Source organism: Lycium barbarum, chromosome 3 (genome assembly GCF_019175385.1).
Source record: "Lycium barbarum isolate Lr01 chromosome 3, ASM1917538v2, whole genome shotgun sequence".
Taxonomy (NCBI): Eukaryota; Viridiplantae; Streptophyta; class Magnoliopsida; order Solanales; family Solanaceae; genus Lycium; species Lycium barbarum.
In genome coordinates, this window is record NC_083339.1 from 27273126 (window position 1) to 27282643 (window position 9518).

A 9518-nucleotide genomic window follows, 5' to 3' on the forward strand; every position below is an offset into this window, starting at 1 on the left:
CACGCCTATATATAACAGAAATAGAAATGTCCTTACTTTTTTTTTCTTTTTTTTTTTGCCACCAAATTAAAAGCAGGGACCGTTTTGTCATTTTACCAAATATCCCCAATTCAATTTCATTTCCTTGGTTTCACTAGCAACTCGATTCTCTGCAATTCTCCTATGTTCAAAATTTATTTTCGCGAATCTGCAGAAATAAGAAATAACCAAGACAACTGCAAAAAGAACTCTAATTTCTTGAGTTGTCAACCTATTGAATGTTTTTACTAATTAAAAATTACCCAATATACAGAAACTTAATTTTGTACTCGTACAGTATTGAGTAACGGACCTTAAATCTTGTGATATTCTCTGACCTGTTGCCAATCTTTCCTTCCTTACCGACATATCTATGTCATTTCCAGTTATGCATATATGCGAAGTTTAAAGATTTTCACGTTTTAATCTAGGAGTATGATCGTTCAAATGATGTTTTCGGATTTAAAAATAATAATTAAAGTTCAATTAGTTTTGAAATGTTAGTTAAGGTTTGATTAGCAATTTAAAAAATGATTATTAACATATTTGTTTCAAAATATAAGACTAAGGTTACATTACTTGAAACAAATAGATACACTATATAATACAAATTGTTGAATCTCTGCTGCCAAAATCATAAAAATACGTTGAAAGATTCTTATAATTGCATAGAGAAAAAATTATTAGCATATGTTGGGCCCGTGCTGGCACGGGCTTTGATATCTAGTATATATATAGGCAAAAAACATATATGTACATGGTAAGGGGATATATTTACAGAACATGACGGTATTTTTCAGCTTACAAAATATATCAATAGACTTGTTACAAAATATATACGAATTAGGTAAATTAAAAAGAAGCAAATAAAACACATTAAATAAGGTAAGGAAATCGTTTTACTTATTTTATTCACTTTTCTCTCTCCATTCAAAATCAGAGATATAGTTTCCTGATTTTCTCCAACTTTTGCTTCCTTATTTCATCCACTTTTCTCTCCCCATTCAAAATTAAGAGATATTGTTACCTAATTTTCTCCAACCTTTACTTAAAAAAATCCATTATAATTGGTAATTTTATGTACAAAGTTCATACACCAAAAAATATATATGTCTAATTTTCGTATGCAATATGTATAACTGTATAGATTCTTACAATTTTTATATGTGAAATCTGTATAAAAATTATATGAGTATTTTGATTATTATAAAGTACATATAAATTGTATAAAATCTAATCAAAGTATGTATAAATTTTGAGAAAAATATGTATAATAAACTTGTAATTGATACGAACCAGATTCCATACATAGTTTATACACCAAAAAATAAATATATATTAATTTTTGTATGCAATATGTATAAATGTATAAATTCATTATAATTGCTATGTATGAAATATGTATAAAAATTGTATGTATATTGTGATTATGATAAAGTACATATAAATTGTATAGAATCTGATCAAAGTATGTATAGATTATGAGAAAGTATTTATGTATAATAAGTTTTCTGATTGATACAAGCCAAATTCCATCCACGTTTCATACACATAGCAGTTTTTAACATTTTAAAGACTAATTGATATCGAATTTGTTCGCATTTCATACACATTATGCCGCATATAACTAAAAAATGACATATAGCAGACTCCATACACATTTCATACATATATTAGTTTTCAACATTTTTTAAAACTACGGTTTATATAATTTATACAGGTTTTCAAAACACACGATAATCATATATATATATATATATATATATATATATATATATATATATATATATCTGAAAACGATAAAAATGAATTTTTATGTACAATTAATACACAAGTTAGTAATCAAAAATACTTTGTAATATTGGTTTGAAAATTTATACTAGGAGAGAAGATGGACTTTAGATATGAAAACGGTGTCTATCATAGAGGGAGAGGGAGAGAGAGAGAGAGAGAGAGAGAGATATTTTTAAAAAGAAGAAGAAGTTAAATGGTAACTATCCTAGAATTAAGTCCACATTTAAAATCAGATTTTCTTCTTTAAAAAAAACCTAAAATCGTAGGTATCCCATTAAATCAAAATCTAGTATACTTTGTAATTTTATTGGTATGTTTTGTAAATAAGGAAAAATATCCTTATGTTTTGTAATATAGAGTCTTAAATAGGTATTATGATGTCATTTTCCCATATATGTATGCGCACACGAAAACTTAAGTAGAATATCTCTCATTTTGAATTCTAACAAAAGTACAAATTAAATTTCAATCTTTCTTCATTTTTCATTCAAAGCAAAGTAATAAAACAAGTTTGTGCATTACGAAGTTCTAATCACGGACTATAATCAATAATGTTAAGCACCCAATTAAATTAAAATAATACACCTGAACTATATTAACTGTTAAAGAATTTATCTTAAGCTCGTTAAAAAATTATCAGTAAAGGATGGCATGTGTCATGAGTTGGAAGAGTGGGAGTGTGGAGTGTTGCTAGGTTCGAAGTTTAAAAGAGAGACAACAAAAATAATTTTTTACTTTTGAGACTTTTTAAATCATAGGGATAAAATTTTGAAGGAAATAAAAAATACTCAAAGGAATAATATGAGCACAGGCGGAAGACTCAATAATGGCTATATAGAAGAAATTTATCAAACTAGAGAGAGAAGGTAGGAGACTTTACTTAATAACTCAAAACTCTTGAATCTCACTACAATCTCCACTACTTTAACTCAAAATAGGAAAATCTATTCCTATACTAATTTGATTATAAATCCTAATTAGACATGAATTAAAATACCAAATCCTAGCCAATTTTGGTTTCCTACAATTTTGAATTATTATTTCCAACATTCTCCCGTAATTCAAAATTGTATATCTAATTCTTGATGCATTTGTCACCATCTTCAAATTGCTGAGGCACTTGTTTCCAATCCATCAATTGTTGAAGCATTTTCTCTTCAACAGCCACTCACCATCTTCTAATTTGTTGAAGAACTTTCTCTTCAACCTTCACAATCATTGGAGCACTTTCTCTCCAACATTCCAGTTTGTTTATGCACTTTCTCACCAACCTTCAATTGTTGAAGCACTTTCTCTTCAACCTTCATAATCGTTGGAGCACTTTCTCTCCAACATTCCACTTTGTTGATGCACTTTCTCACCAACCTTCAATTGTTGAAGTACTTTCTCTTCAACCTTCACAATCGTTGGAGCACTTACTCTCCAACATTCCAATTTTATTAATGCACTAATTTGAAGGAAAATCTTTTATTGATAAACTTTATGAGTCACTGAATACTCTCTACAATCTCCACTACTTTAACTCAAAATAGGAAAATCTATTCCTATACTAATTTGATTATAAATTCAAATTAGACATGTATTAAAATACTAAATCCTAACCAATTTTGGTTTCTTACAATTTTGAATTATTATTTCGAACATTCTCCCGTAATTCAAAATTGTATATCTAATTCTTGATGCATTTTTCACCATCTTCAAATTGTTGAGGCACTTGTTTTCAATCCATCAACTGTTGAAGCACTTTCTCTTCAACCGTCACTCACCATCTTCTAATTTGTTGAAACACTTTCTCTTCAACCTTCACAATCTTCACTACAAGAAAAACGCGAATTACATGGTGATTTTCCTACGGATCATACAAGAAAATCCGCAGGAAATTGAATTACCCGCGAATTTTTCCCATGTAATAATTACCCACGAAGGTTTTTCCTTTGAATTTTTTTTTGGTAAGAAAATCCGCAGGAAATTGAATTACCCGCAAATTTTCTTACCAAAAAAAATTCAAAGGAAAAACCTTCGTGGGTAATTATTACATGGGGATTTTCGGATCCCCAAGTAAATTTACATGCGGATTTGAAAATCCGCAGGTAAATTACGTGGGGATTTTAATGCCCAGGTAAATTACTTGCTAATTTTTTTGCCAAAAAATTAATAATTCCCAAGATTGTTTTGGTAGAAATTCGTAAAAATAGAAATTTTCTTAAGGAAAAATCCCCATGTAATTCCGCATAAAAATTTCCCAAGTAAATCGGTAGGAACTTTTAGACAACATTAAAATTGTTGTTATTCATAAATCATTACACATTTCTTATCACACCATTTATTTATCACCACGACACGACAATCCCCTCAGACCAACCCCCACGTGTCCCACCAACCATACGTCCCATTTTTAGACAATCAATCCCCCAATAGAAATTTTCTTGCGGATTTTCTTAAGGAAAAATCCCCATGTAATTCCGCATAAAAAGTTTCCCAAGTAAATCGGTAGGAAGGTTTAGACAACATTAAAATTGTTGATATTCATAAATCATTACACATTTCTTATCATACCACCCCGTGCACGTCCCCCACTGCGTCGCTGAGTTGGTACATGAACTTTAGCTCATCGTTTATAAATTGTAGAATGTTTATGCTTCTTACCGATGTGGTACTGTATGTTTATCTAGTATCCTCATTTCTCTGCCTGTTTGACCTCTTCTTTTTATCTACTCAATAAATTTTATTTTCTTTCTAATTAAGACTTCCACAATCCACAATAAAACTAAATAATTCAAGTGAGAGTAAGAGGATTAATTATGACTATCTACTTTTATTTTTAAAAAAGGAACTCTCAGTTACTTTTCAATTTACATTGGCACAATAAATTCTTTTAAAATATAAAAAAATATCATAATTAAACATAATGCAGTGTCCAAAAGTGCTACACCAATTCTAACAAAAAATACAAGTTCAACTATTTTAATGATGTTAAAAGTTAGTAATTAAAATGATGTTTGAAAGAGAATAAGAAGATCACTTGATACTTAAATATCAACTCTAAAAAGTATAAATTAATATAGTTCAAGTTACATACTATAGTTAAATTACATCATTTTAAATACATGTGGACAATAAAAAATTAGTTAAATCATTTTGATCAAGTCACTTCAATAATGTTATAAGTTAACCGAGAAGATGTTTGATAATAAAATTACTTGATCACTTGATACTTATATTTTAGCACTACTAATATTTACGAATTAATGCTAATCATAAGTAACATACTATGGAAAATTAAATCATTTTAAACGGTTGTGAGGAAATAACATATACTCCTATACAAAGTAGGATTAGCTGAATGTGTGACGTGATCGTATCTTTGCTTTGTCATATAATTTTTTGACATCAACAACATCAAATTCTTAATTTTAAATATAATAAGGTTTATGACAATTATTTTTGTACTCCCTCCCGATCTAAGTGAGCTTACTTTTCTTTTGAAACTAAAAGTGTGCCTCTGTTTGATTTAATAAGTTTTCAACTCAAACATTCTACATTATTATAAGTTTAAGACAACAAGATTAAAATTAAAGAGATTTTGGTACATTACACACATCTTTAAGTTAAATCACAAATTCGAAAACCTCTCTTTATTACTCCTTATTTATGTGCTTAATTAAATTAAAACACATGAAGAATTAAATTTGTACCGGGCCATTAGACAAATTTTCGATCCCAAGTAAATATAATATCATTAACCTTTATATGGGATAAATATTTTAACTATTCTACTATAAATATATTTTAATTAAATATATCCAAGAAATAGAATTTGTATAAAAAATGATTTTTCTATATATAATAAAAGTGGGTTTCAACATGTGTGCTTAATTGTCATTTGCAGAAAGTTTAAGGGCTATTTTGAAATTAAGTATTTTATTCTTTATACATAAATTACAACTTGTGTGATTAATTGCCATTTGCAGAAAGGTTAAGGGCTATTTTGAAATTAAGTATTTTATTCTTTATACATCAATTACAACTTGTGTGCTTAATTGCCATTTGCAGAAAGGTTAAGGGCTATTTTGAAATTAAGTATTTTACTCTTTATACATCAATTAGTGGACGAAATTTCTATACATATATATAGAGAGAGAGAAACACACACACACGTGTCTTTACTTATTTCTTTTTAACTATATTGATACATTAATATAATTAAACTTTATTGTACTCATCGTAAAGATACTCAAAATACTCATTTCAAACTTTATTTTGATTGACAAACTTTATTTCAAAGATACCCATTTTACAGTAAGGTAAAATTTAAGATAATAACGCCTTTGTGTTTGTGGATAATGTTTGCTATTTTATCAAATAGTTGTTTTATTATTTTTAAATATAAAATGTTAATCTTAAAATTTTGTAAAAAAAAAAAAAAAAAAAAAGCAAGGGAAAAAAACTTAAAGCCCCAACTTGAAGAATGAAAGCTTTTTTGTGCGTAATTAAAGAGAAAAAGGTACAATTCTTCTATACAAAAGGTTATTTGTTGTAGTACATCAAAAAATATTACCAGGTGATTCTTGGATTCTTCTCTTATTACGTGACATTTTGCTACCGGTTTTTCCTTCAAGTAGTCTTACGAACGCTTAAATGCGTCATGTAACAGGTCCTAATCTTCTTGCCGAAGACCACGATAGATGAGGCTAGCAACTACATCTCTTGGTTGACCTTCAAGTTTATGCACCACATTTTGTTAATATGTAAACTTGTCTTTTTAATTTTAATATGTCTGCATTTCACAACCAAAAGTGATTAGAATTTTTAAGTTTTAAACACATACATGAATCGTTCACTTTTTAATTTGGTATCAACTTTTGAACAATTTATATAATTTTATAATACTCAATTTATTTTTTTCAAATAAAGCCGATTGTTACCAGTTTCATATTGGGCCCGTGCTGGTACGGGCCATTCGCCCCTAGTTAGTACATAGAACCCCAAGTAGATCCTCAATAAATAATCCATAGTAAAGTCGCAGCAACAAATCCCCAATTAATTTCCTGGGTAATAAAACTCTTACATAAATTCTAAGGAAATAATCCCAGCTAAAATTGCATAAAGAAAAGCCCTAGGTGATTCCCTAAGTAATAAAATTGCTAGATAAATCTACAAAAAATAATCCTAGTTAAAATTGATGTGCTAAAAAAAATCCCTCTAGTAATTCCCTAGGTAAACAAATTCCCAGATAAATACCCAAGATATAATTCCCAACTAAATTCGCAACAACCAAATCCCCAAGTAACTCCCTAGATAATAAAATCCTCAAGTAAATCCGCAAGAAATAATACTTACGTAAATTCGTAGCAACAAATTCCCCATGTAATTTCCTAGGTAACAAAATCCCCAAGAAACAATTCTCAGCTAAAATCGCTGCAACAAAATTTCCAAGTAATTCTCTAGATTATAAAATTCTCCGGTAAATTCCCAAGAAATAATCCTCAGGTAAATCCCGAGCAATAAAATCCCCAAGTAATTGCGTAGGTAACAAAATCCTCAGATAAATTCCCAAAAATAAGTCCTAGCTAAAAACGCAACAACAAAATCCCCAAATAATTTCCTAGGTAATAAAATCCCTAGGTAAATCCCCAAGAAATAATCCCCAGGTAAATACGCAAGTATAACTACATGGGAAATTTCTTGCCAATTCACAAAGGAAATATAATTTTCATATTACTTGCGGAAATGCCTGCGGAATGATACTTGGGGATTATTTTCCTCAAATAAATCCCCATGTAAAATTTTGGCGCTAAATGGCGCCAAATATACATGTGGATTTACCTGGGAAAATCACATCCGCAGGTAAATATAATAGATTTTAGGAATTTTTTAATTTCCGCATGAAAATCCGCAGTAATTCTCTGCGAAAAAAATCCCCATGTAAAATCCCCATGTAATTTGAGTTTTTCTGGTAGTGGTTGGAGCACTTTCTCTCCAATATTCCAGTTTGTTTATGCACTTTCTCACCAACCTTCAATTGTTGAAGCACTTTCTCTTTAGCCTTCACAATCGTTGGAGCACTTTCTCTCCAACATTCCACTTTGTTGATGCACTTTCTCACCAACCTTCAATTGTTGAAGCACTTTCTCTTCAACCTTCACAATCGTTGGAGCACTTTCTCTCCAACATTCCAATTTTGTTGATGCACTTTCTCACCAACCTTCAATTGTTGAAGCACTTTCTTTTCAACCTTCACAATCGTTGGAGCACTTTCTCTCCAACATTCCAATTTGTTGATGCACTTTCTCACCAACTTCAATTGTTGAAGTACTTTCTCTTCAACCTTCACAATCGTTGGAGCACTTTCTCTCCAACATTCCAACTTTGTTGATGCACTTTCTCATCATTTTTTTTTTTTAAACCTCACTTCTCCATTTTTTAGAGAAGATCATTCCTTCATCTTGTGCAAATTTGTTTGCACTTTTTGAAACCTGCAATATTTTTTTTTCTAATCATTCTCAGCATGACTGTTTTTCACATGCATATTATTAGCCCGATATTTGCCAACATCATCATCATTGGCCAGACGGGCGGCATATATGAGTCATAGCCGCCCGCCGGCAGCAGAAACTCTTTGTTTTTCTAACAGGATCGTAGAAGCTCTGATACCAATTTGAAGGAAAATCTTTTGTTGATAAACTTTATGAGTCTCTGAATACTCTCTACAATCTCCACTACTTTAACTCAAAATAGGAAAATCTATTCTTATACTAATTTGACTATAAATTCTAATTAGATATGAATTAAAATACCAAATCCTAACCAATTTTGATTTCCTACAATTTTGAATTATTATTTCCAACAAATTTCAATCTTTGTTGGGATTTTCCCTGAAACTTTTCCACTAATTGTATTTTCTCATACGTTAGCTCATCAATTTTTGGGGCTTAGCGTTGAGCTACTTATTTGTGAAGAAAAAACTAGCAAAATCCAGGTCTGAGAATAGAGCCCGCGACCTTCCAAGCCCAAGGAGTCGGTCCATAATACATTCGGTAAAGGGTCATATTTGCCCCCTCAATTATTGAAAATGAACTATATTTGCCTTCAGTTACACATTTTTAACAAATATCCCCCCTATAGTCATTCTTAAGAGCTATATTTATCTCTCACCCGTTAAAATTAGCTATATTTATCCCTCACCTGTTAAAACTTCGTTTTCAGCTTAAAAAAGTCACGCTTCGTGCTCGAAGTGAATGAAAAAATCAGCCTCATTTTTATAGAGTTCACTATAATGCTTTATTTACCCCTCATCCTAAAGTGTAAATAGAATTCACTTTTATAATAGAACATTGAAAACGAAATGAATTATTAATAGCAATTAATTTTCTTTATGGAAAAATAGCACGTTTTTGGATAATCCAGAACTAAAAGTAAGACACTTCGCTACAATCTTTTTAAAATTGGGCCAAAGTGGTAATTACATAACTGATAGTTACTTGAGATTTAATCTCTTGTTAATGTAACACTTTCTTTATTGAACTTTTCAAAAATTACAAAGGTCAACATTTATAGTCACCTGCCTCCTAACAAATACAAGTACTCCCTCCATCCATTTCAACTATCGTTATAGCTCAAAACAATTGTTCCAAAATAATTGTCACTTTAGAAAATCGTGATTAAATTCGACACTTGTTTTCAACCATACACTTAATATTAAAAAA